Source organism: Fundulus heteroclitus, chromosome 16 (assembly GCF_011125445.2).
Source record: "Fundulus heteroclitus isolate FHET01 chromosome 16, MU-UCD_Fhet_4.1, whole genome shotgun sequence".
Lineage (NCBI taxonomy): Eukaryota > Metazoa > Chordata > Actinopteri > Cyprinodontiformes > Fundulidae > Fundulus > Fundulus heteroclitus.
Genome location: NC_046376.1, coordinates 31,297,970 through 31,304,657, shown reverse-complemented (window position 1 = coordinate 31,304,657; position 6,688 = coordinate 31,297,970).

Below are 6,688 nucleotides of genomic sequence, written 5' to 3'. Positions count from 1 at the left end.
TAATGCATATGGGATGATATGACCTACAAAAAAGCATACATTACCAATAGAGTACTGACTGAGCAGGTAAATGAGGACAAATATTTTCAAAAAGTACACAGTGGATCTCATACATATCCATATTGCTTAAAGTTTGTCATATATGGCTGGTCACAAATAAAACTCTAAATGTGTTTTTTTGTGAGATTTTTTGTAACATATCTAATGTGTAGTGCCATTGTCCTGCTAAAAGGTGAACTTTCCTCCTAGTCTCAAGCCTTTTGCAGCCTCTAATGCCCGGTTCACAGGCAAGATTTTAAAATTGTTGGCTGATTTTCAAAACCTGAGCGACTCCACACATGATGATAAAAAATCGTAGCCATTGCAGGTTTGCTGGTGATGTGTGCGACATCTGATCAGACGGTATGCTCAACACACCTCACGCGAACAGATTTCACTCAGGATCATTTAGGTGTCAGACGGGAAATCTCGCAAAACCTCTCGAGATCAAACGTGAGTTCAGCGTAAATGAACATGGCCGACGAGGAAGAACAATGTCGACAGTCGGTGGGCTAGTTTTAACAGAGAAACACATTACAAAAAGAAGACGCTCGGGTCAAAGGAGTGGAGACAATGCAAACAGGAGCTCTACATTTGCTGCACCATGGTATGAAGGTGAGTTGTGTTTTTTGTTGTCCTTCACCTCACTTTCTGAATGGCTACAAATCACATTCAGCAGGCTCCCTGCTCATTCATCCTCTAGGAACACCACACGCTAGCATGTCGGGCCTAGACAATCCAACATGTTGAATACTGATCTGATTTAAGGTCAGAGCAGTCCCAAAGTGCTTCTGAGTAGATTAGTTCACTCTTAACACATCTCACATGGTAGGAATATCTCATAAGAATATCTTAATAGCCATTCTGATAATCGGGGAGTGTCGCAAGATCGGGGCAAAAAGCGGGAAAAATTATCCTGCCGTGTGAAACTGGCTTAGCAGGATTTCTTCTGGTTCTGTCCATCCAAACTGAGGCTGCTGAGGTTACACGGGCAGTGTTAGTTTTTGTAAAATTCAATTTGACATAGGTGTGACTTCTAAAGGCCATTCACTAGATTGACTAGATTCTAGGTTTATCAGTGAAAAAGGGGCTTAATGCATCTGAACACAATAAAAAAACACACATACAACACTATGTATTATTTCCTCTCACTTCACAATCTTGCGTAACTTTTTTGTTGTTTTATCACATTAAAATCCTGATAAAACACATCAAAGTTTGTGGATGTAACAGGACCAAAATTTAAAACCCGCGTGAGCACATTTACAATATATATATATATTGTAATATACAAAATATATTACTGCTGACTTACACAAATATTACAAAATCCCTTTTAGTGTCACAATGTTTTAATTAGATGTTTAATACATGTATCGCATAATACTGTGATGCAGTCAACTTGGAGTAATGATTTGTTTTCTTATCATTTCCACCCAAACCAGAAGGAGGTCATTTTCATAACAGCATAAAGGGCAATGGGAGGGGCGGTGATGGAGGGGGTGAGGATGCGGGAGGGGTGGGAAGTTAACTCGGCGCAGTAACTTCATCTTAGCCTGCAAACAAAGACCTTCTTTGAGACTGACACATCAGTGCCCCTTACAATGCTCTCACTCATACACATCCACGTTCCCACATGGATGCATGCGCTGCAAGAAAAACAAAGCGAACTGTCACTTTGTCTTTAAGGGGGGGGTTGTTCATTTAACATGGCTTCTTATTTAGTTTATTTGTGTTTTTGGAGTCCCACTAGAAACACCTAGTGCTTATACCAAGGTGACACCGTATGCAAAACCGCAGCCAAGCTCCGGCCACATTTTGCTGCGCTCCCTGTTTTCCTGATTTGACTTGCTGCGTCGGAGCTTGCATAAGCAGGTCACGAGGAAAGTAGGTCACCGTGCGCGAGACCGGAGTGGAGAGGGAAAGGAGAAGTAAATTGAGGCGGAGATGCGGCCGGTGGAGTAAGGACGGCCGTGGCTTGATTCGGTTTGCCCTTGGCAACAACAGGGCTTTTTGCAGAGCAGACGGTCGGTTCTCATGTGACCTGGTTCCACGTCACGGACAGGGTAAAGGGTTTATGGGGCAGGAGAAAAAGTAGGAATTAGGAAGAGAAGAGCAGAGTGGGGGGGGGGGATCCTGGGATTGTGCAAGTCTGGGTGTTTTCCAGGATGAAACACAACAGGTGTTTGGTTGTTGTCGTTTTCCCGGCCTGGTGAGATTCAAGACAAAATGATACCAGAATTTCCCATCTGCAATCTGGAGCTCAACTGCAACCACAGACAGACAAACTGCAGATGAATCATGAATCTTGAGTGTTTGAACAAGGATTTTTCTGTATGAATTAAAATAGTTGATCCCTCTATCGTTTTGATGAAGGTACCGTCTCTGCCAAGAACACTACCACAAACCAGTGGCAATTAAAACTCCTGGCCAACTTTCTGTCACCACAAGTCGAAACACAGAAAGTAGTTATCCCCTGTCAGTTCCTGACACACTTTGATTCAGAAAGTATCACTGGTGGGAACTTCCCTGCTAAGCGCAAATGTCGTCTGGTGTTGTCATGCTTACATGTTTAAGATTAAACAACCCAAGTAAACATGATGTAACAGTGGTGTACGTGGCGAAGCCGATAACACAGAGTTACATTTAAAAAGTTTATTGATAATCTGGTTGGTGACAGAAGAATGAGCAGAGGTTGCAGACTGAGGCTGAACAGAGCGACATACAGAATCCAACTGGAATCCTTCTTCCATAGGGTGACCAGACGTCCCCGATTTCCAGGGACTGTCCCCGTTTTGGACCACCTGTCCCCGGCTAAAGCTGTCCCCGGAAATGTCCCCAGATTTGATTTCAGAAATCTGGTCACCTTATTTTTCCAGGCGGTGCACTCAAACACTATCAAGAAGACTAGGGAGTGCTGGGCAAGGACTGGTCCTAGGGAATAACTCAGTAAAAGCTAAGGGAAGTCGAACAACCCATACAGGGGGGAAAACAAGGTGAGACGTTCTCTATGGACCAGCAGACTGGCTAAATCACGTATTCACTCGAGAGTACATACCTCGAAACCCTGAAAGTATAAGCACAAGCCGGTGTGACTGCATTCGCTGCCCAATCAAGATCAAAGAAGATGGCCGTTTTCATTTTTTGCTGTGAAACTATTTGTACACCAACCTCTCCCGGAAGTCACATCCTGTTTCCATCTGAGTAGAAGATCTTACTTTGAAAGTTGCCCCAAATTGAAAGTGTTTTATTTTGCCACCATGTCTCACTTCTTGTCTGACTCATGACGTTCCAGTCGAATATATGTGTAGGTCTGACAAAAATAGACCCTTGGTCTATCTTGGTCGGGAGTCAAAGACGCAGTCGCAGGGAGTCGCAGGAATCGTCGCAGCACCATTCACTTCACTGTATGCTAATTGCTTATCAAAACTCCACAATGACCTCTGTATTCCTCTTCCAGAGCACTGAACTGTTAGTATATTGCTGCCATAATGTAATCACTTTGTCTGCTTTGCTTGGTTTTGTTTACATAGAATTTCAAAGATTTTTTTAAGCAGTCAGACCGTGCTTACTGTTGTAGCACCACAGCTTTATGCAACGACAAAGACACTATTCTGTGATTGACTGGAAACCTGTCCAGGGTGCACCCAAGCCTCTTAGCCAATGACCTCTGAGATCTTCACAGATCAGCTGGATTTATACCGGGGGTATATTATACATATGTTGACTTCTGGTGCCGGTTGATTGCCCTGGGTTTTATGTAGGGGCACCAGAGTAAAATATTGTGAAAACATTTTTTTTTTCTAAGACCTCATCAAGCCATCTTAAAGAACTGAGGATATTTTGCATATCTCCAAGAATGTGTATATGTGCCATGTTATGGAAAATAAGAGCCAGTCATGATACGATAACAAAGTAAAACCATTAAACTGCTGGGATTTATGCTAAATCCATTCCTCAGCTAACTATTTGGCTTTGTTCCCAGCCCAGTAATTACTGGACCAAGGTTTTCGCTATCCTGTCAGATGTCTTTGGTGAGGAAGTTGAGCCCAATCTTTTATGTGCCTTGTTTGGCATTGCACCTCCTCAGCTGGCTCTGTCATCATGGCAAAAATCCTCATTAGCGTTAATGACACTTCTTCCATGGAGAGTGATAATAATGAGACGGAAATCCCCTCAACCTCCTTCGTATGTTCCTTGGTTTCGGGTTGTTTTATGGGACATCAGGTTGGAAAACAATTCACCCAACATTGAGAGGGTCCTCCGCCAAATTCTTTGAACTGTGGAACCATCTATCTGGAGTGCACAGATACATTTTCCTTGTATGCTGGACTAAAGAGGGGTCACACACAGGTTGACCAACCTGAGATGAGACAGGAATGACAACATCCTTGGCACCTGCCATATTTAGTTGCCTATTATTATTTTCTATTATTATTTTATGTATTATCAATTTTTTTTCTTATTACAATGGTTATAAGTTGTTGTTGTTGATTTTTTACTCTCAATCACAACAAACTGATGTAACGCATGTCCCTATACGTTAACCTGTAATCACTAGTGTTGTGTCTGGTTTATAACAGATTCCACAATTACCTTTACTGTCTTTGTTTTTGCTTGTCTTGTTCGCTCTCTCTCTCTCTCTCTCTCTCTCTCTCTCTCTCTCTCTCCCCTACTACTACTACTACTATTTAAAACTCATAAATAAAGCTGGAAAAAACCCTGCTAGGATTGCCTAGAGCTACTGAAAACCAAAAATATCCACATATAGCTCTTCAGTTGCCACGTACACCTGCAGTGCAGAGGGATCCTCACCACTCGTGCTTCCCCTCAGCAAGGCAGAATGCAAACGCAGCAGTGAGTCTGCTGCTGACTGGCACGCAGCGAGCGACCTGGTCCAGGGTGTTTTTCTCCGCAACGGCAGACTCCGCCAGTTCAGATTAGAAAGAAAGAGACAACCATCCGGGGGGACAGACTGAGAGAGAACAAAGGCAGGTGAATGCACGCAGAGTGCTCCAACCAGTTGGGGCGAGACAGTTTGGCGAGGAAACAGAATAAATGATAACAAAAGCCCCGAGGTCACGGAGAGGGAGCAGAAAATCCAAAGAGCTGGCCTGGTAATTTGCCTTACTGGCTTCCTTCCTGTCCGGTCACAAAGCCAGCAGCTAACTGCAGCAAAACAGGGAAGGAAATGTGGAAAAAATCTTTAAAGGGTTCCATCTCCCTGAGGCCCAACTCAAAAGCACACACCTGGACCTCTCCACTGAAACACTGCCAGCCTACTCGCTTAAGTTGTGTTTGTGGATTCATGTCTGCTCTTATAACACCTCCTTTTAAAACTGAACCCAGGTAGCTCTTACACAGCGCACAACGAGTCGAGAAGGACATACTTGGATAGAGATGAAAAATCTCACACAGCAGCGAAACAAACGAAAACTCAACGCTAATCGATTCATCCAGATTCATCCAGAAGCAATGCTGAAGCTGAGTGAATGCAAACAGCTTGCAGCGTAATTAGATCACAACAGAAGCCATTAGGGTCTGTCATTTTGAAAAGGCCAACACAATAAATCAAAGAACGCTGCAAGAAGTGCAGGGTATACTGATGGATTTCACAATTGCACAGCGAACCCTCAAGTTGCCTAATACTAAATAGTTGGGGCTCCAAACGATCAAGATTGCACATCTACAGCGCCTTGATTACCCCTTTTAATATTTTGTCATGTTACAACCACAAACTTGACCAAAGCACAACCAGTCAACCACTAAATATATTTTATTGGGATTTAAGTTGAGAAACCAACACACAGTAGGGTACAATTGTTCAGGGGAATGGAATAAAAATCCTTAAATGATTAGAGAGCATTTATATCAAGCCCCGCTGAGTCAGTGCTTTGTAGAACCAACTTTTGCTGCATTTGCCACTGCAAGTTCCTCGGGTATAGGTCCATACTTTTTTAAATACTCGACATGGTGAGAACAAGGATAACCCCAGTGGTGGTAAGGACATTTTATATGTTTTATATTAGAAAACCCCTGTGCAGAACTCCTGAGGAGCCCTAACGGAGCCCTCCCACTGCATCATATGTGTCGCATGTTTTCGGACCGTTCACACAACTGTTGTCGGACGTCGTACAAGATTAAAAGTCGGGCCCAGATGATGCTTCATGGACAACCTGGACGAAACTTTCAAAGAAGGGCTGCAAGAAAAGAAAGCTGTAAAGAACACATTTCTCGGTTCCTTCAGAGAATGCACTGGCATTATGTCAGTAACGGCCTTGCAGATCTACAGCTGGACATTTTTGTGCCTTCTTTTTTGGAAAGAAGCTGAAGCTTAGTCAGAATGAGAGGATCGTGCCTGAGCAACACAGATTCTCAATTGGATTCAGGTGTGGACATTTGGCCTTTATCTAAACCGTTCTACTGTAGATCTGACTTTTAGATTTTTGTCCTGCAGGAACGTAAACCTCTGCCCCAATCTCTCAGTCAGTCTTTTGCAGTCTCTAACCGGTTTTCAGCAAGAATTACTCCATCAACTCTGGCTAGCTTTCTAGCTGAAGAAAAGTATGTCCACACCATGATGCTGCCACCACCACGTTTTGCAGTGAGGATAAGTGTCTTTGCTGGGGTGTGCAGTGCTTGTTTTCCT